The sequence below is a fragment of the Ischnura elegans genome, chromosome 12 (genome assembly GCF_921293095.1).
Source record: "Ischnura elegans chromosome 12, ioIscEleg1.1, whole genome shotgun sequence".
Classification (NCBI taxonomy): domain Eukaryota; kingdom Metazoa; phylum Arthropoda; class Insecta; order Odonata; family Coenagrionidae; genus Ischnura; species Ischnura elegans.
Window position 1 is genome coordinate 23,376,811 of NC_060257.1, and position 21,886 is coordinate 23,398,696.

A 21,886-nucleotide genomic window follows, 5' to 3' on the forward strand; every position below is an offset into this window, starting at 1 on the left:
CCGGTCTTCTCATATTTTGGATTAGGAACAAAACACAACAATTGAGGACCTTAGAATGCAAGGGGGCTAAAAGCAATTTTTTAATTTTGGAGATAAATATCAATAATGGTTCGCGAGGTACAGAATACTGTTTTGGCAAAGGGATCCAAGTGAATCACTAATAAGCATATGCATATAGAATCAGTGATTTACATGTGTATCTTTGTTACAAGAATATTGTGTACAACATAAACCATTTTATCTCCAAAAATAAAATTGCAATTATTCCCCTTGAGGTCTAAATTACTGTACGAAATATTCTTTCTATTTCAATATAAAATTTAAAAATGCAAATAAGTTACACATATAATAACGAGAGTTGGCTTTTATGTTTCTTTAGACAGTTTATATTTTCTATCACTAACTCGCGGTCAATAGCAGATGAATCAGTGCGGGTTATTTTCCTCTTTGCATGGCATGCTCTGTGTCGCCTTGGTGATTTTCTGACTTACGCGTCTTACCATCTCGGTTCGCTAGCTTCTATTTTTATTTTAATAGAGATATAGCTATTCATACCTGAAAGAAAAGCTTATCATGTACCCTCTACATTTAACTCTATTAATTTTTGCACAAAGCAAAACGTGCCTAATGCTAACGGGACCGTATTTAAAATCTTGTCAATATTTTAAGTCTGGGGAATCACGTGTCCCCCTGAAGTAATACGCTGATATGATAATAGGGTGGTTCCCTATTTTTTATTGCTTAAATCGAAAGATTATTACTCCTGGAGTACGCATATCACCCTTTCAGATTTTTTAAATGACGATATCTATTTTTCGCGATTGCATGAAAAGTGAAATATTTCAAGCGCGCGAAAACGCGATGGCTAAGTATGAATGCTGAGAAAAGCCCGTGTGACGTCGTTCTGGTTCCGGCTACCACTTTGTGAGGCCACTTTGGTGCGAGGCTATGAGCGCCGATACCATGCAGACTGCTAGTAGGTAGCAGAGTACCCTACTAGCAGGTAGCACTTGGCTTAAATAAGGATTATTATTACCTTATCAAACGAAGGAAACTTTCCGACCATAGGCAATTTTAATAGGTGATAATTAAGAAATGTTTCCCTGAGATCTGGGGCTCATGCATGCAATGGTAATCTCAGACGATATAAAGCTCCTGACTACTCGTATATCATTGGGTCACAGTGACGTCACGTTGAGTGGCATTGCTTGGCCTTTCACAAATGAGGTTAAAATTAACCATCAACTGGGATTTCTAAAACCAAATAATTTGTATAATTATGAATACACTAATGGTGGGTAACGAATCGCAATCAATGCCATTCGTTTTCTTTGATGAAGGAAACTACCCTATTGATAAAAAAAAAGTTCTGCTCATAATCTAAAAAATACGGTAAGAGTACCGGCATTCAAATGAATCTACCTTTACCGGTAGATCAAATCGAATGATAAAAATAATAGAATTTCAGTTGGGGTATTTTTGCGGCAACGGCTTCGGCATGCTCCACCTTGGAGGCCAACATCAAGGGGTCAAACTTTGGGCCCCTGCCTCTTGCCCGTCGGTCAAACGTCCAGTGGGAAAAAATTAAACATTAAGTTCCTTCGAACGATCTCCGATAGTGAGGATATAAAAAGCTGTTTTTTCTACAGTTCCCAATCCTCCGGGAGCCTTTCCTTTCGCAAAACTCAAGGAAATACTAAGCCGGAAGTTTATCTTCTCTTCCTGGATCACCTGAGCGAATCCTGACCAATATAACTTTTAAAAAAAAGCAAGGATCTTTTCAAAATGGCTTCCACACATTGACCGTGGATGATGACTTTAGGCTATTCCGTCGAGCAGTATAACTAGCACTGTACCGATAGTCGAAATGGTTGATTGATCTCTGAATTTCCTTCGGGTTTTTACCGCGTCTGTTGGCTTTTTTTGGCAAAGGTTTAGCTGACATCGCAGTCAGCTTCTTTTGGTCGAAGGTGATTAAAAACAGTATTCTATCATCTTTCCGTGTAATCAGTAATTCATTGTGCATTCATTTTATTTCTTGCCTTTGAAGTCGATAGTTATATCAACTTTTTGCGCTTGCAATGTATGCCATAACCATCGACTTCTACTGCGTTCAAAGTTGATCTGCTTCAACTTTGCTAATGGATCGAATCAAGATCTCAATCGATTCGTATTCCCTTCCCAGTTGCTGTAAAAGTTGAAACAGTTGCCTGACGTAACAGTACTTAAAAACGACATTTTGTCACAGTTATAAACAGAGAAATATCCAAATATTTATGACTAGCAATTCAGTCACCGAAATTCATCGCTAAATTTAGTAGTGAAATATATAAAAATTCACGAGCTTACAACTCAAAATACGATTGTAAGATTTAAAATTTTATAAGATAACTATTCCAGCTCGTACCATGAAAAAATTATCGAACCATCGCTTTCAGTGATAAATCAGCCATTCATTTTTGTCCACTCAACGAATACTTGCAAAAGAAGAGATGATGTTCATTTTTGGCGTTCATCCCTACTCCACCTCTATATTCCGCGGAGAAAGATACTTTTCTTCGAAATCAAATATTTCTAGATATTTGCATCAGCAAACTCAAATATACCCGCCAAATCAAAATTACACTTCATGCTATAGTATAAATTAAGTAGCTCTATTCTCTCGAACTAAGAGTTTTAACAAAAGTTTTTGCATTCCAGTTCCAAAAGTAAGAGAGTAATACTCGCTAAAATTTATAATGCAATCAAACTTAAACCATCATCAAACACAAATTTTAGCCCATACATTCATGACAGTAATAAAACAAGTTGACATTTATGCTAGAATAGTCTTATGGTCGATTTTAAATCGCTTAATGTCAAAGAAGTACCTTCCCAACGAATATTTCTTGAATTGTACAGGATTTTTAAGCTTAATATTAAAAGCTTTTTATGTTTATCCAGTCGTTAAACCACACTCTTCATCTGGCATAGCGCTGGAAGTTACTTTTCAAGCATGGCTTTGCGGGCTACAAGCAGAGTCCCATGTTCAGCGGCGCGGATATATTTCAAATTTTTATGATGTTTTGAAGCGGTCCAGAATTTCGACCATCACAAATGGCCTTCCCATGTTTTCGTTACTGGCCAAAAAAATAACAACAACAATAATAAACCGAGAGGCTAGGCACATTCGGACGGCAGCTGACCAGTCCAGATGAAGGTCGTGAACTAAAAGGATTCCTCGAGGAGCCTCTACGATTAATTCATTCATCCTCTCACAACGTCAGCGTCCACATTTTAGGGTGGACCGGGACACGTTGGAAATATAGAGCTGGCTGGGCCCCTTTTTATGCAATATCTAATGTAGGCTCAGCTTCATTTATAATTGTAAAATTTCTTTAACATATTTTTGCAACTGTCACATTCGCCCGCAATTATTAAAATTTTCGGCTAATTTAGTATGTATGCAAGTTTACACTATTGTTTCTCAAGTGTTATTGCAGCTCATGGTATCCCAAGAGTAATTACTGGCGACAAGATGCCTTTTAACTCTCTTTACTTCCGAAATTTTGTAAATTATTGGGGAATAGGGTTAAGAACAAGCTCGCCTCTTTACCCTGAATCAAATGGACTGTCTGAAAGAGGAGTTCAAATCTGTAAGGTGATGCTAAGAAAATGTAATGAAAGTCGAGATGATGTTCATCTCTCACTGTTGGAATATTGAAACACTCCTCTCTCTGGCCTAGGTGCATCACCAGCTCAGTTACTAATAAGTCGAAGGCTAAGGTCCAAATTGCCTAATAGTAGCAAATAATTTTTATACGACAGGAGATAAAAATTTTAATTCAGACAAACATTTTTGGATTATGAGTGTATCTATCGCAAAGTATTGAGCTTTATCGGTTAATAAATATCGAGTACACTTTTTAATGAGGAAAACATATCGATTTCCTTAGCACATGGATATTATTAGGTACATTATGTATTTTTAAGGTCAAGATACAGAAACCTCTACATAAATTCCCATGCTTTTGTTAGGGGAGTGCCATACTGCCCCGGTGCTTTTTTTCACGAAAGAAACGTATATTTTCCACAAACATATAATTCATTACAAACCCCATTAAATGTCCCTCGGAAAGAATTTCATCCGTTTTAATTACTCTCCTCGTTTATTCGTCGGAAGGCAAAAGAAATTGGCTGCATTTAGTGTACCGAGAAATAGTTTTGAGAGACCAAACTAAGCAGAACAAACCTCCCGCCGCAAGAATTTGGATCTTAGTTCCCATACGAGCTGAAGTCATGAAATGCGTACCCTCTGTTTTCTTAAAGAGTCCAAATTGTCTGGTTCATTTTGTATGCATCTAGTTACCCATGAATTCGTTTAAGAAGGTACCAATGTTGCATGGGCGTACCCAGCGAGGCGCAAGAGGGGAAAGCTGTCCCCCCCTCGTCTAGACGCAAAAATCACAAATGTCTGTAAGGAAAATAATATTTTTTCAAGCAAATAATTTGACAAACTAATAAAGAGCTGTTACAGTTTCCTTAAAATGTTGGTTTCATTCACCTTTTCCATGCTATAATCTTACCTATAGCTTGAACAACCATGGTTTCCCCCCTCCCCTAGTTTTGATCCTGGGTACGCCGTTGCAATATTGTCAAATGAGTACACATGTAGTCATTTTCGCACTTACTCGCGTTGTCATTGAAGAACTAATTATTTCGCTTCAGTAGATAATTATGTAGCTATTTGAGTACTCATGCTGTCATATACAGCCCATGGCTTACGTAATGAATTGCGCGGAATTTCATATTTTTATATGGGTAGTCATTTAAATACTCACCTGAATCTCGTATGACACTTCCCAATTTAAAATTATTAAAATTAAAAAGAAGAACTTTGTGCTTTCACATGAATATTTATTGACACATTTACACGACCATGGTTTCAAAGTTAGACGTCATCATCAGGTGACCTTATCGTTAGACGTCATCATCACCTTATGATGACGTCAAACGTTGAAACCATGGTCGTGTAAATGTGTGAATAAATATTCATGTGAAAGCACAAAGTTTTTTTTTTATTTTAATAATGAATCGCTTTCACAAAGTTACGCCCCAAACAATCAACTTCCCAATTTATTGGTCAATCCATTGGATATTGGATTGTAGTCCAACTGACACACACCAATTCATAGTCCAATATCCTTTTCACAATATTGGACACAATTTCTGGCCCAATCTGGAATTTAGAACAGGTTCTATTTTCTCGCGGCCAATCTCCAATCAGAAGTCAGTCATGTTGACCCCTAGTGGCCAAAACGAGAAGCATATTGTAAAATATACAGTTTGGCTGAAAAATATTGGTTTTGCTCTGAGAATTCGCTTGAATATTCTGAAATGTGGACGAAAGAAGTTGTTTCACTATTGATTGAAGCGTACAAATCACACAAATGCTTATACAATGTACAATCATCAAAATACAATGGCGTTCTCTAGCGGGACATTAGAACACTATTTTGGCGGCCAATATTGGTGTAAATATTGATTCGTGTCGTACGGTACGTAACGCCCAATATTTTTTTTAAATATATTATGCGCCGATTTCTTGGTCAATAAATTGAAAAGTGTCATACGGGCTTTTATTTATTTCGCTGAGTACTCAAAGTACTACTAAAAGCATTTTTAGTGAAATTTGCAAAATAATCACCGGGTTATATAGCCGTGGATGGTCCTGCTGCCGGTGAGTATATATACCACCTCTTCAACGGCGATGATTGTATGCAAAGTGCGTACGCGGGACAATTTTGACCAAACAATTGGGTAAGGGACCAGTGTAACCTTTTCATTGCTAGTGAAGGAGAATTAGAAAGACAGGCTTCTAGTGAGCGCGTGCAAAACAACTCAAAAATTAGGAAGACTAAACCTAACCGACATCGGAAGCCGGTAACGGCCTTGATTGGTCCTAAACATGAGATTACCAAAAATACAATTTTCTGATGATTTTTCACAACTTTATCATCTTTTTGTTGCATTAGTATACATTTTGTTCATTTTATTTTTTGCTGTTATTTTTTCATTTTATCACTTTTTTCGTTTGAACAATTTTATGTATTTTTTTGGTTTTGCAGTATTGTATGCAGAATTACATTTTGAACAGGATAAATAATAATGAAAGCAAAGACAAAGGAAAGAATTCGTTATTAGCGAACTAATGTTTCTTTTGGCAGTCTGTAGCTTTTGAAGCGTTTGGAATGTACAGGGTAATCCCATAGATTTTCTGTAAGCGGGTTGCGTGGTAGGGAGTTTTGCAATCGCACAGCTTGTGGCATAATAAACTCGTGTATTTTTGGAATTTTATGAGCGCGTTTTATTTCTACAAAGTGTATGAGTTTACGTTGGTTGTGATGTAGCGCAGAGTTCGATTTTGGAATGTGCGACAGCGTACGCGTGAAATATGACAAACAATTCTTTAGGCTGTTTTACACGGGGTACGGAATTGTGCCGGTTAGAGCTGCATTATTTTCTAAAATGGCGTGGAATTTCACGAATGCATGAACTAAATTAGAACAGGGGCTATTTTGCCGTCTCGCATCCACGCATTCTCGCATTTTTTCTAGCAATTCACCGCTTTACACGACGCAATTTTGATTGCGCCTTCGCACGTACGTCAGATTGCGCAATTCCGTGTACCGTGTAAAACGGCCTTTACACCACTCAAGTACCCCCGGAGCAAATTTCTGGCTACAGGCCGGTCTCAACGGTCACCTCTTTGAAGGGGCAAAAAAACCGAGGGACCCCTCAGCGAAGCAGGTAATCGATCGGTCTCCAAGGAGGCCTTCTAGATGCGATAATCACCCTGTTTCCTTGGATCCTCTCAGTGAGCAACTACTTGCTCCTAATCTCCCCAAGAGCGTAGAATGCTCCAGAGACTTAATCACCGGTCCTGCACGTCTACCGAGTTTTCCGCTTCGCCGATAGTTTAAATAGAAATTTCAAGAGACGCCTCTTTTCTTTCAAAAGCGTAATCTCTTAAGCTAGACATGTCTTCCATTCCAACTTCTTATTTCCTGGAAACGTTAAATTATAATTTGATGGGCTCTCGTTTTAAAAGCTGAATAAGTTAAATACGTTTTAAAGTTAAAGTTTTTAATGGAATAGTAGGTAAGTAACCTCCTAGTCGAGACATCCATTCTATTCCGTGGCCTTCTCATTTTCTGGAAACGATGGATAAAATTCGCTCATTCAAAAAAAGTCATTTTTAAGTTTTAAAAAAAGTTTAAAAAGTAGAAAAAAGTTACTTTTATCGAAATGGAAGAATTGTCATCAGCGTACATGCACCTATGCTTTTCCATCGCCGTAATTCCCAAAAATAATTGAGTAGTTTGGATTTAAATTCATTTTTAAGTTTTTTTCACTTAATTCGAAGAAGAAAGTCGGACATGAAAGTTCAAATTTACAATGGGCGACCGCACTTTTAAATGCATTTGGAATTTAAAGAACAAGGCGATAAGAACTAATAATTTCATAAATTGTGTAGCTATCGGACTCCTTCAGGGTTATAGTTAGACTTATTTCAACTTTATAATGAGGAACAATATTAGCCAAGCCAAGAGACATTTTGAAACTGTTTAAAATTGAGTTTTAAAGATGATATGGAGATATTGTGCTCAAATATCAAAATTTATAAGTTGTAACAAATTTTATTTCAGATTTAAAAGGAAATTTTTGCTAAAGTTTCTATGATATAGGTTTTCAACTAAGTCCGAACCAAAACCATTACATACTTAATTTCACCACATAATTTTTTCATTAAAATATTTTGAATTCGTTAATTCATTTTTTTTATTTCTCTAGACTTCCATATAGCTATCACGATCAATCCCTTTGATTTTAGTCATTATTCTGCCACGCCAAATTTCGAACGCTCCTAACCTTGACTTCCTTACATAAGTCATTCCTTTTCATGTTCCTATCTCAAAAATGTAACTTTTACATAAGTATTTTCTTGGAAGGAAAATATATTTTAGGCACGGGTAGATGCTGAAAAGATTAAAAAATTATTTCCTACAATTTAAATATACCGGAATAGCCGCGGCGAAAACTTAACGGAGTCACCCATAATGCACAAATTGTACGAAAATTCCACACAGAAAAAATCATTCGCACTCAAAAATCAAATCATTCTGTATTTATCGAATTCGTCCATGGTTGTAAATTGACCTATTTCAATTCAATGGTTTCCGGCTCAACTTTGTGAAAGTTAAACTTCACAGTTCACAAAACAACTTCGTTTTCTTCCACGGATTTATTTAATTGGTACAACATATTTCAAGCTCAAGAGATACTTGAAAATGACCTCTTGAGGTTGAAACATGATGTACCAAGAAAATAAATCCGTGGAATAAAACGAAGTCGTTTTGTCATTTGTGACCTATTTCCACTTCATTATTAGGAACGATATTTGAAAAAGCAAAAGGCACTTTGAAACTCTTTGAAAAGGGTACGTGCCTTGATGATGTCTCCATGCTTCTTGGTTTCACCGCGTGGATTTTCTTTGCGACGACAGTTTCTCCGGTATTTCAATCGGCGTCTTTAGGTCGATGTCGGGATTCAATTTTTGGTGACTTATATAGTGCATTCTTGGCGCCAATTTTTCATGCTGGAGGCCGATTGGTCCACCTCCTTTTTTCTCGTATGACCCTCTTCCACGAGTTGTGGAGAGGATAGCCGTCTTCACAATTCTTCGAGGAGGATAACTGTCTTCTCTATTCATGTTTTTAGGTGTCTTGAATATTTCAATAGCCTCCTTTATTAGCCTGGGATAATATCTATTTTCTTTTGCAACAACTGGTGCTTCGTCAAACAGTATCTGGTGTCCGGGTTCACTCCAAGCATGCTCCGCAATGGAATGAAGACGCCGGTTGGAATACCAGAGTAACTGTCGTCGCAAATAAAATCCACGCGGTGAAACCCAGAAGCATGGAGACATCATCTACACAACGCCAACTACGCATCGGTATATGCCTTATCGTAAGAAGCATTCCACTAATAGATATAGAAACAAAATTTACCCATTTAGTTCAAGGAATGATCTTTTCCTCTGTGACATTTTCGCATTATTTACTCCATATACCTAAAAAATATACCTAAAATAGCGTGTTCCAAACTATCATGTAATACGACTAGGAAAAAGGCGTCCGAACGACCGGGAAAGATGAGTTCCATCAAGGCGATTATGAGGCGTGATGATTTATTATCTGGCTGCAACTTCCCCGCATGATAGTGAAGACTCAAGCCAAGACTCCAGGAGAAGAAATATTTCTCAAAGACGAGGAAGAGGTAATCCGTGGACAGAAAGCGGAATTATCACAAGAAATGGAAAGTGAAGAGTCAAACCGCATCCTGTAGACAGTAACCAAATCGTAACGAGACAGCGTGACCGCCAAAATTACCCCTAGACTCTAAAGAAGCCAGACAGACAGAACCCCATGGCAACAGCGATTTCGACGCGCAGATTACGTTACCAAGGGGGCAGAACAATGAATAAAACGGTCCCTCAGACCAATAAACCAAAAGGAACCTCGGCAGAAGACGTAAAATCTTCGACCGAAGAGCCAAAAGGGGTGTACTCTCATTTGGGGGGAGCGAGAAAACGATTCGGGCAGCGATGTCGCCATCTGAAAACGTCGCCGGGAACTTTGCGAAATTAAAACTGTCATTTGCCCCAACCCACTCCGTCACCATTCGGGAAACTTACTTTTACGATGCGACATTAAAGTTTCTCCTCAAACCTTACAGACTCATTTAAAATAGTTTCACCTCTGCCTCCTTGGCCCTTCTTTGCATGCTCTCGTCTGGCAAATGAAAGCTTAGGATTCGGAAAAAAGATATTTGACGGACTTTCCCTAAGATTCATGGATGAAAATCCGATTTCGGGTATTCGGGTAGATCTTCGGATTACTTCTGCTTAGATTCTTAGAGTAACAGTATCCTGGTGGTTATCTAAAAATGAAAAGGCCCTTAATCAAATGCGAATTGTCAAAAATGAAAGATTGAATTTTCATAATCTGCGAATAATATTGGGGATGCAAGGAAGCTTAAAGAGTAAAGAATCATTTTTATGAAATATAAGAGAGGGAAGAGAAGGAAAGATTTTTCTACTTCTAAATTATTCTGCTTCAAAATACTGCCTTAGGTGCTTATAGCCTGGTCATATTAGCCCAATTAATAGGGGTACCCTTGCATAGATTCCCAACAAGCTGAAAATGTACAGGAACGTTAGAAATACCACTCTTATGAAATCCTGAAAAGTCCCCATCGATCACATGTGTGCAAAAAATTTTATTCAAGGTCAAAGGCCAAAAAAGTGTTTTTTTTGCATTTTTTTGTTTCGGTTACTTTTACGATAAAAAAAGTTCAGACCAAAATTGTAGATCATAAATTATCTCCAAAATTATCACCAAACTTTTTTCTCTAACATTTACCATTTCGGGGAAAAAAGCATTCGAAAGTTAGCTGCAGCTGTATTCTTCGTAATATGCGTGGCTATATTGTTTATTGGATATCGAACATTATTGGACAGCTCCAGCTAACTTTCGAATGGCTTTTTTTCAGAAATGGTAAATCTAAGATAAAAAAGTGCAGTGACAATTTTGTATATAATTTCCTGATCTACAATTTTTGTATGAGCACTTTTATCGTAAAACTAACTCTTCCCGATGTCTTTACTGCAATGTCCATTTTCTTCTAATGTGCTAGTTGGCATTACTGGAAACCAAAAATTACGACAATAGCATAATAAGCGTTCACACGTGCTAGGTAGTTCACGGTGGCTCCGAAGTTACATAGTGGGTCGAACAAGGTGTGTGTCTTCGGTCTCGCCTCGCAAACTCGTCCTCAATAAAATAAAAAGTGCTAAGCGCACGGGGACAGGTAGTTTTTTCGGCAATAGTCTGCGATTCGGCTCTTTATTCCTTCCTCACACATTCCCACCTTCCCTTTTGTCGCCGGCCGCCCCGTCATCTTTTATTGCCTTCGAAAGGACCGGACGAGGTGCGTAGCGACCGCAAGGGCAATCATCTCCCTTTCCACTCCATATCACCCCGACACCTCCTACCCCCTCATGGCCGAGATGTCCTGTGGCACCTTTTTCATTCCACAGCTGGTGGCCAAAAAGACTGCCAGGGTGCCAATTTCTTTTCCTCCCCTCCACCGAAGAATTCCCGTTCTATTCCCGTCTGGATCCTTAGCGGTGTATGTCGGTATGTTCAAAGAGCGATTGTGGTCATCGGGATTAGAAGGCTGAAATTCTTCCATTGGCTCTTGATCGAACGAAGGTCACCGATCGTACATGGTCGATGACGATCGTGGAAATTCGATGGTTTTTTATGGGCTTCCATTATTTATACTCATCTAATTTCGATTCGATTAGTTGGAGCGGTTGTGGTCATCGAGATTATAGGGCTGAAAATCCTCCATTGGCTCTTGATCGAACGAAGGTCACCGATCGTGCATGGTCGATGACGATCGTGAAAATCGATGGTCTTTCATGGGCTTCGATTGTACTCAACTAATTTCGATTCGATAAATAAGAGCGGTTGTGGTCATCCAGATTATACGGCTGAAAATCTTCCAATGGCTCTTAATAGAATGATGGTCACCGATCGTAAATGGTCGATGACGATCGTGAAAATTCGATGGTTTTTCATGAGCTTCCATTATTTATACTCATCTAATTTCGATTCGATTAATTGGAGCGGATTTGCTAGTTTCTGCCTGAAAGTAGCGTTTGAGGAAACAATATAGTGATTTCACGGAAACAGATGCGTACGTGATACGGTATTTTTTAGAAACGCATTACTGTCGAAGTAAGCATTAAAATCTTGTGTGGACAATAAATAGCGCATGTCCCTTCTCCTAATAAGAGGTTATTTTTGAGTAAGGGCTTCTCTCTGCAGAATTGTTCATATTAGCGATTTGGACAGCGGGGTAGCCAGGAATGTTTTCCGGGGGAAATTTTTGAAAAACAGGGCACTAAGTAGAGGGTTTCAAACTAATTCTAAGACTTTTCGTAATCGAAAAATCTTCATTTTTCAAAGAAATCTTCTGTAAATTCATGATTTTTCGATATTTTGTTTTCTTTTATGAAGAAAAGTAATTGTGCTTTCCTATTTCGGGGTAAGGGGTACGGACCCCCTCGAACCTCCCTCTCGCTACTCCACTAGATTAGAGATAGCTAGCTATTTTGGGTATTATATTTTTAATTACCATTATTAATATTATCATTCCCGATTGCTTATGGTCCCCTAATCTACGATGGAAAAATCGTCAACCATCGGCTATCCATGCAATCCATGACTAATATTGCGTAGGCCATATGCACGATTTCTAGGCTTCAGTTGAGGATGGTTTAAGAATACCATTGCCAACAGTTCAGTGATTAGCCATCAGGAAAAAGTTGGTTTCCGACAAGTTGTAGGCAGGGATGGCAGGTGAAACAAAACGAAAATGTTTCGTTTTAGACCCGGAGCGAAACGAAAATACGAGGCCTTGGTTTAGTTTCGTTCCCGCACAAAATTAAACTCACCAAGGAGTTTAGTTTCGACCCGGGACGAAACTTTACTCCCATGAACGAAACTAAATTAATCAAAACTCCGCTGCTCATAGTTAAGCTTCGATCCTAGAAGTTGAGTGCAGGGGGATAAGAGGGAATAGTTTCTACCCATTACGTTTGGCATACGTGTAGAGAGGTCAAAACATTGAGCTTATAAATCGAATGGCCAGTTTATGCTCACCGTTCTCCTGTTGGTAGTAAAAATATGAGTGCCCCATGCATCTAAATGCGGTAGGCCGAACCTCTACTTCATTCAACCATATTTCGTATTCGGTGGGTAGGTCGTAACTAAACTGTTCGAAGGTGAAGCACGTCGTCCCTCCGGCGTGAAACATTATCTGCGTTTCATTTCGTCCCAGAGTTTTACTTAAGTTTCGACCCTTAGTAGTTTTAACTCCGATTTCGTTTCAAACCTGAGTTTAGCTCCCCGGGTTTAAATCCATTTTGATTCTGTATTTCGCTCCATGGAACGAAGCTATTGAAATTTTGCTGGTTTTGACATTCGTTTAGTTTCTATCCCTGGTTGTAGGTCATCGAACGTCGAAGTGAAATTTTCGATGCCTGAAATCGGAATAAAGAGTCACCATCCACCGTAGTTTTGATCATCGGCTTTTTCGAACATTGAGTTACTGGCAGTTTTCCTTACCACTCCATCCATAGACATCCTCCCATCTCCCATTCTGCCAATCGGAAACCGACAATACAGCTCCGGTGTCTATTTTTTCCTTCGTCTCCTCCATCAAAAATATGTCCCTCGACCGGTCGCTTCGGTGAGGGGGTCCTGTCACGTCTGATCGGCTTCATTCACACAAAGCGAAGATTTGCTCGTCCTGACCCGTCCCCTACAATATAGCACGTCAGAATGTATCGTCACCTCTTAGAAATCTCTGTGAGTTCGCCTCGTATATCTCAATCCATTTCTTCCACGACTACCAGTTGCTTACGTTGGGTCTACCTTTTCCATTGTGCTGAAGCCGGGCAAATTGGCAGCGGCAACATTTTCCGAAAATGAAACGTGTGAAGAGCCAATGAATGTGGGAGAGAAGAATCTGATACCAGCATTCAGTTCAACCATTCTAACCATTAACCATTTGTAACCATTCTAAGGGAAGATATTTTTGAGATACTCACCGCAGAAAAGCTTCGCTATCCGCTATAATCTATACAGTTCGGTCCCAAGACGAACTCCGCAACTCCGGAGTTAGCTCTCCGAACGAAGTCCAAGATGGTCTTAAGAGGACGCATCGCTCTCGCACGAAGATGACGCTAGCGAAGGGCGTGTTCTAAAAGTTACGGGCGGTTAGTGTAAATTAGCAATAAATTAGCCATAATTTTTAGAATTATTATAAAAGCTGGCAATAAAATGACCTTAAATTATCAATAAATTAACCTTTAATTTCGCAAGTTGAAGCTACTGTTTCATACTCGGTAGTTTAAGTATTGATATCTATGTCTAATGATCTCCATGTCTTGATTTCATCACTTTTATATATACAAACTGTCGCGTTTACGAAATTACCAGTCACGAATGGTCGTAACCACAAACAGCCCATTTAAGACTTGTCTGTAACGAAACAGCCGTTTACGTATTGACGTGATACCACGGATATCAATCAAAACATCCCCCCCGCAAAATACTCCGGAGTTAGCTCCCAGGGTATCGACCGCGTAACTGTAGATTACAAGTTACTTGGGATGAGAAAAGGAACGCATACAAGAATAGCCAGATTATCGATTCTCTCCGACGAATATCTTTTAAGAGAAAGCACTTCCGAGGCTTCCAGCAAGATGAGAATCTTATTTCTCTGCGGACGAAAATAAAAGTGAAGGGCTTCTTCATCTCGGAAGCTCATTGAGGACATGGATGTGGTGAGGGGAATACAGTACACACGCAACGAAATATCTTTTTTAAAGAGATTTACAGACTTAAGGCGACGCATCACCCAAGCTCCACCGGTCTGATTTCCTGATTTCTCATTTGCTTTCAAATTACAATATCTTCTTGACCTTTTATGCGTGGGAAACCTGGCCATCAAAAATAAAAATTTTACTTGCAAAACAACTTTTCAAATGCCCAAATACCTGAGTGGAACGATAGTTCATTGAGTTCACTCTGTCCAGAAATACCGCCGTCGATTTAACAATTCTTTCCCTTAAAATTGCCTATAATTTTACTTTAAAAAAACATTAGCCAAACTAAAATTGAGGGCGATTGAGTTTCGATCCTTTTTTCAATAAATTATGTAATTAAGAGCTAAAGCTTCATTGTCTCAGATTTAAAAGGTTTATAACATAAATTAACTTTGCCATAAAAAAAAACTTTACCAAGGGCTGTGAGAATGAGAGTAAATTTATTAGACGATTCATAGACATCTGATGAATTATGTAAATGTAATGACCAGTGAGAAGTACATATACGAACATTACCGCTGCCAAAAATCGCGTATTTGTGTAATGCGGCCTGAAAATATCACTTCGAAATATTTTACACACACGGCATGGCATTTAGAAATTTAGCCGTTTGGATTAAGCAATTTATTATCTGATTGATTACTTTCTCCACATGGTGAATTATATGGCTTGAGAGCAATATAAAAACTAGTCACCGTTTTGAAAACGGAACCCACCAGAAAATCTGATAACTGACTCAATAAACAAAATATATGCGTCATTACTATCCCCAATGCATTAGTAAAATCTCCTCTGCATTCGTTGAGAAATTTTACCTATTCCATAAACTTGGAAACAAGTTGCGTTTTTCGCACTCAACTTGTTGGGACGGTTATGAAACATTTCATTGGGAGTAAGTGCGAGGAATTCATTAAATGAAATTGAACATGTCGCATTCCGGCAAGTTGGAAGTAACCGTTGCCAGTCCGTAATCTAGTTAGATATACCCACTCTATCTGTCTCTGACCAGTCAAACAACTGCTCGTTCCGAGGCTAGTTTATTTTTTCACCCGCGAGGAATGCCAACTAATGGACAGGTTGCGCTTAAAGCGCGAGTAGAGGGGAATATCTTCATTGAATTGGCAGGTTGGAAAGAGAAAAGAAAGCAGACATTTTTTAAGACTCCATACGTGACAAGTAGCGATTCACGCGCTGAGCCTAGCGAGGGAAAAATGAAGAGATAGTCCGACGCATTTTTCACGTCCACCTTATCCTTGTTCGATCTCCGACTGGAGAAATATAATCCAGAGCGATGCTTCTATATACATCTCCACGGCTTCAGGGAAGCCAACTCGAAGGATGGGCGGGGGATTCTAAACGGCCTCAAAGTAAGTCCAAATGCGAAGATCTACTCATCCTCTGAAACCTTCGGAGCACTATAACGAGCGGTTAGCTACGACGACCCTTCTTCGCCACCAAAACGAACGATTCTGACCCCTAGCGGAAGCATTAATAAATTACAAAACAGGATGAGGCCCTATACTGTGAATAGTCTGTGGGTTTTCTCTTATTTTCAGTGTTTCGAGTCATTTGAAATGCCTCCTGTCAATGAATCGTTCTTTGAAATCGTCCCAAAGAGCATCAAATGCACGCAATGATTCATGACCAGTGGCGTAGCCAGGGGAGGGGTTCGGGGGGTCCGGATCCCCCCCTCCCCGAAATATAAATCACAAATGTTTTCCTTCGCAATTGAAAACAGAATATTAAAAATTCATGAATTTAAACAATCATTTTTTAACAAATAAAGTGTTTTCGATTATGAAAAGCGTTAAAATTATTTTAAAACTCATTACTTAGTACTTAGTACTGGTTTTTTTTCATTTCCCACCCTGGTTTAAAGCCCCCCGTACCTGGCTACGCCACTGATCATGACAACCAAATGGACACAAAATAGACATTTTTACAACCATAACGACCAAATGAACGCAATGAGTCATGACTTTCCAGCTGAATATTTATATTAGAAGTGCTTTTCCGGGATGAAAATTAAAATTAATGAATTCTGTCAATGCTTGAATATTAATTATTTCATCTCAATTCCTAATTCTCAAAGCTTTCTAAAATTTTACCTATTTTTCTTTTCATTATGCCATGCACTGAATATGATTCACCTAATTTCATCGTTTAATTTATGATTACTTTTTAACTATCACCTCCCTTTAGAGCAATATAACGAGCGGTTAGCTACGACGACCCTTCTTCGCCACCAAAACATACGATTCTGACCCCTAGTGGAAGCATTAATACATTAAAAAACACGGCCAGCCCCTGTGCTACGAATTGTGGTGGGTTTTTCTTTTATTTTAAGTTTTTAAATCATTTTATTTGGCTCATGGCAATGAAACGTTCTTTCAAATTTTTCAAAAATGTAGCAAGTGCACTCGATGAACCCTGGCATCCAAATGAACACTTTGAGCCGTTAACTTTGAGCTGAATACTTAGAAGTGCTTTTCCGAGAAAATAATGTAAAATTGTGACTGTTGTAAACGCTAGAATTTTTAATGTTTCATTTCAATTCCTAATCATAAAACTTCCTGAAATCTTACCCTCTTTACAATTCCTAACGCCACACCATACTTATGATTCTTTAATTTCAAAGTTACATTTAAGGTCGTTTTTTAACTGCTCTCACTGCTTTAGGCCCAGGGTTCCAAATGTGGGATCTCGCCTTGGGCACTCTCCTTTTCCATTGCCCTTCATGCAATGATTCCTCATGTACCACTCACCCTACATAAACCACATGATCAACATGAACCACATAAATCATTTGATAGATTGTGAACGATTTAAAATGAGCAACATGACTCAGTCCATCCGGTTCATGGCAACGAACCGTTCAAAATGAAGGATTCACTCATGAACAACACAGCTCTTACTATGCGTATCCCCTTTCTAAGGTTCGAAACCTCTCGATTTTTCCATTTCCCGCTTAACTTATCCAACCTTTAGAATAAGAAACTTCCCGCCGTAGAAAATAGGAGACCATTCTGCCGCAAGATATCTCCGAGATCTGTCCCCAGGCCTGACAATGGTAAACGCATAAATTCCATTTCCGATCACCCAAAGGGTAGCCAAGTTGGTTTTGAGGTGACGGAACTGACAGCTGAGGACATTATCGTAAGATGTGGAGCTTCCTCAGCAAAAAATTTGTAAGAACCACCTCTCGGATTTCCTGCTGGGTTATGGTTATATGTTCGCTAAATTTCGACGCCAGACTCTAGCGATGTATTCAGGACAGATGCCTATCGAAGATGGCGCTAAGATGGTCCTCAAAAATGGCGGGAATCGGAAAAGGGAGGGAAAATCATATATTTCTCGAAGCACCAACCAACCAATATCAGGCATCATTTCAATAGCATGGCATGGTATTTAATAACGGCCAACAATTTAATGAAAAAGTGAGAATACTCTTTTTCCACAAATTAATTTAACAATCAAATCAGACCACATATGACCACAGCTACTTGGTTTTCATACCAACTGTGAAAAATTCTACGATCATTTTAGAGCACTTCGATTCCTTTCAGAATTCTAAGCATTAAATTCCATTCCACGTTATCAAATGCCTTCTCAAAATCGACAAATGCTATGAAATTCGGTCTGTTCTTCTCCATTCTCTTCTGTATGAGCAGCCTAAGAGCCAAAATTGCTTCTCTTGTGCCCTTGCTTTCCCTGAATCCGAATTGGTCCTCATTCAGAAATTCTTCTGCTCTTCGTGCTATTCTCCTGTAAATTATTCTTGTCAGAACCTTCGATGCATGTGTTGTCAGGCTTGTGCTCCTAAAATCTTCGCACTTATCTGCTCTCTTCTTTTTAGGTATGGGAATGATGATGCTCTTCTCGAAGTCACAAGGTAAATCTCCTGTTGATTACATTATTACGTCGTACATTATTAAATAAATTTAGGAAAAATTGCGTTAAATCAGGATGCCATTCCAATACATGCCGACAGCCTCAGTTACCTTTAACGGCCCAGTATCCGACGGAATACACCTGAGCATCCACTTGGGTCGTAATACAGGAGAAAATGTCAATATAAAGTGATGGAAATATATAAAAACAACAATACAAAGCATCGCCCACTGCACAAAAATTGGAGGCTATACTTGTTATTTATAACGAAAAAATAACAAGGTTGCTTACTATCTTATTATCATATTCCCTCAAAGCTTTTCAGTAGTATATTCACTGACATTTTTTCCAGTACCTTGCGTGGTAAACAGCGGAAAATGTTACTGCGGAATACGCAGGCGACACACTGTAAAAAATATTTGGGAAAATAAAATTGTTATCATTGTCACTATAACTGCCTGTGAATTTTGTCACATGGATCCAATGACACGTTTAAAAAAAACTGAAATTTTATTTTTAAATTATTGGATCAGTATGACCAAATGTATTAGCAATTATAGTAACAAATATTCTTTTTGTGTTTTTCACAAATCTTGCGAAGTATTTTATTACTGTTTTCCAGCAACAATACCTTCTCTCAAGGAGCTAGCAGAAATCAAGGGTAGCGGCTCTAAACTAGGCTGACAGAGGAAAAAAGGCACAATTTTAGAGGTTAACATCATCACTGGTCTACAATCCTGAGACTGATTTGACACAATTCCCCGTTCTATTCTCTTATCAGGTAATTTTCCATGTTATTACAGTGCTTTCCCTTCATGTCGAAAATAAAGTCGTCTACTTATTAATCGCGTGCGAGGCCATTCTTTACCCGTTCTTACACAATAAATTAAAACGTGGAAATGAAATACATATTGAGAAAAATAGCAAGCAGTTGTGTCTGCACGTAGCCTCATAAGTATGCCGTTTCAGTGCGAAATTTGCGAATTTAGGGATTCAGTCTCAGTGGGGTACCTTTTTCGTCAGGATGCGAATGGCATATTAGCTTACCAGCGCAGAGGGGAGGGTACGGAGCTTCAGGCAACCTTCCAAGTAGCCGGCCGACCAAACCCACAGCGGTATCACTTACACCCCAAGCCACTTCCCACAAAACTAACCGCATACCTTATTACCTACCCCACTCACATTTTCGCATTCCCCCTCTTTCTCACACAAGTGAGACATTAATCCTCACAAGGGAATCCTCCTCCCTCCATTTCCTGTACTTCTTACATTCCCCACCTGTCTCCGAGTTCTAATAATATAATCGGCGTAAAACAAACCTGCCTCTCATTTCAAGACGTTTACGAATTCTCAAGTCACACATTAGGAAATTCTCGACCCTGGACGGTATCGTCTTCCCCAGCAAATACCTAAATAACTCACCTGGAATCCGAAATGGATTTGCAATCTTTTAAGTTGGGTTTATTATTATTATAGTATTCTACCGATTAATGTAGGTTTCCATGGAGTGTGCAAGAAGTGATCTGGAGGCCTCCCTTTCCTTCCAGCACTGCCTTCTTTAATTCACTGTAAGGCCTAATCCCTTTCAATCTATCTAAAAATCCTACCTCCCTCGTTTCCCTAACATTCTACCCTCTAACACCATTTTCAATATCCCCTCACCGCAAAGCACCAACTCCATCCATACCTTCTGTCTCAGAGTCGGGTAGATAAGCTGAAAACTAAAGTACGCGAAATTTCTAAACTTTACCCTTTATCATTGCTATGAATAAAGTTTATAATAAAACTCGCTATTCTCTAGGCTCGTCATCACATTCTTAAACGATGTGTTCTTCGCATGCACGAGATATTTTCAAATGGTAAATCCGTTGCTACTGAGCTCATGCTTTACATTTTTACTGCTGAGTCTACTCATTAATACCGTTAAATGCTTTATGTTTGTCAGGAATGGATCAGCGCCTCCAACACTGCCCACACGTCATCGGGTTCAAATAATATAATCAGCATTTTAAAAATATGACCATATTTTTACGACGTTTACGCCTCGTTCATAAAATAAGTCTCGACCGTGCACGGTTTCGCCTACCTCATCAAATATCTGAACGACTCGCCTGGAACTCGTTGCATAGTTATTAAAGCCAAAGGAGAAGCTGAATTATCATCAAATTCTTAGACCATCTCTACTTCTCAGCGTCTTCTTTAGAAGCTCCAAATATTTTCTCCATCCTTGCAACATTTTCCGTTTGTAACAATTTCATTCACGTAGACATATTTTGTATGCCTATCAAAAGCAAAGTTGATGCGTAAAATCTCTCGAAATTTGACTACGAATAAAGGCATCTAATATTATTATACTGCCAATGTAATACGTATACCTTCAATGTAAGACGAAATAAATTACACTTCATTTTTACGTTAATATTGAAAAATGTATTTACTGCTCACACGGAACGATTATTGGTGCTTGAAAGTTATACTATGTCTAACAGATACCGGCATTCTTAAATCATCCCAGTTGCAAAATCAAAATCCCAATGTTCATCTATTCCAACATCTTGCAAAGGAAATATACTAACGTACTCATCAGGGATCGATTAATATTTTTCCAATTAAAGAATTGAAACAAGCTTTTTGATGCTATGGCAATATTTTACTTCCCTTTGGCTCACTTTTGTAGTATAAACATTCAACTAAATATTACTTACCAGTTTGATCAAAGATTTCTCTATCGAAAACTTTCCTGCGATGAAATGAATTTCTATGAGCAATTATATTTCACTACATGGCAAATTCCACGGATAAAAATTAAAGTGTTGTCTGAAAATTGTTCACAATTTTTTTTAATTCGTCAGCTAATCTTTTCAACAGCTCTAATTTTTTCTACGAGCTCAAAAAGTATAATTGGATAAATATAGCTACCCCTTCCTTAGTTGGTTCTTTCATTGCTAACTATATATACTTGCCAGACATATATACTCGAAGATATAAGGTGAAAGGTAAGACTTTTAGCATGGAAAGGAGCCTTGAAGCACAGGAAATGAATTTTGGCTAAAGTAGGTTCCCACGCGTTAAACGGTTCATAACGGTAAGATTTTTTCCCCTTAAATTGGCCATATAGATACAGCCGATGGCGTAAGAATAAATGATTATCCAGCTTCGCAACAGCTAGTCGAGCAAATCTTTCATTCGTAAGGCCTTTTCCCCCGGAAGCCCTGAAGCAAGAACAGACTCAAACCGTATGTGCCGGAAGGTGTTCCTTTGTAATGAAGGTTCTCCATCGTAATGAACAACCCCCTTGAATGCACTTTTTCATTCGTTCGCGAAATGAATAGCTTCCTTCCTCAATTTTTCATCGCAATTTGCCCCTTAAGAACTCAACCGCTTTCATCCCTGAATATACCAGCATGCAGCAAGCGGATGAAGGGTAAGAAGACTTGTATGAGAAACATTTTATAAGCTTCCAACATTCTTTCGCAGCCAACCGGGGGGGGG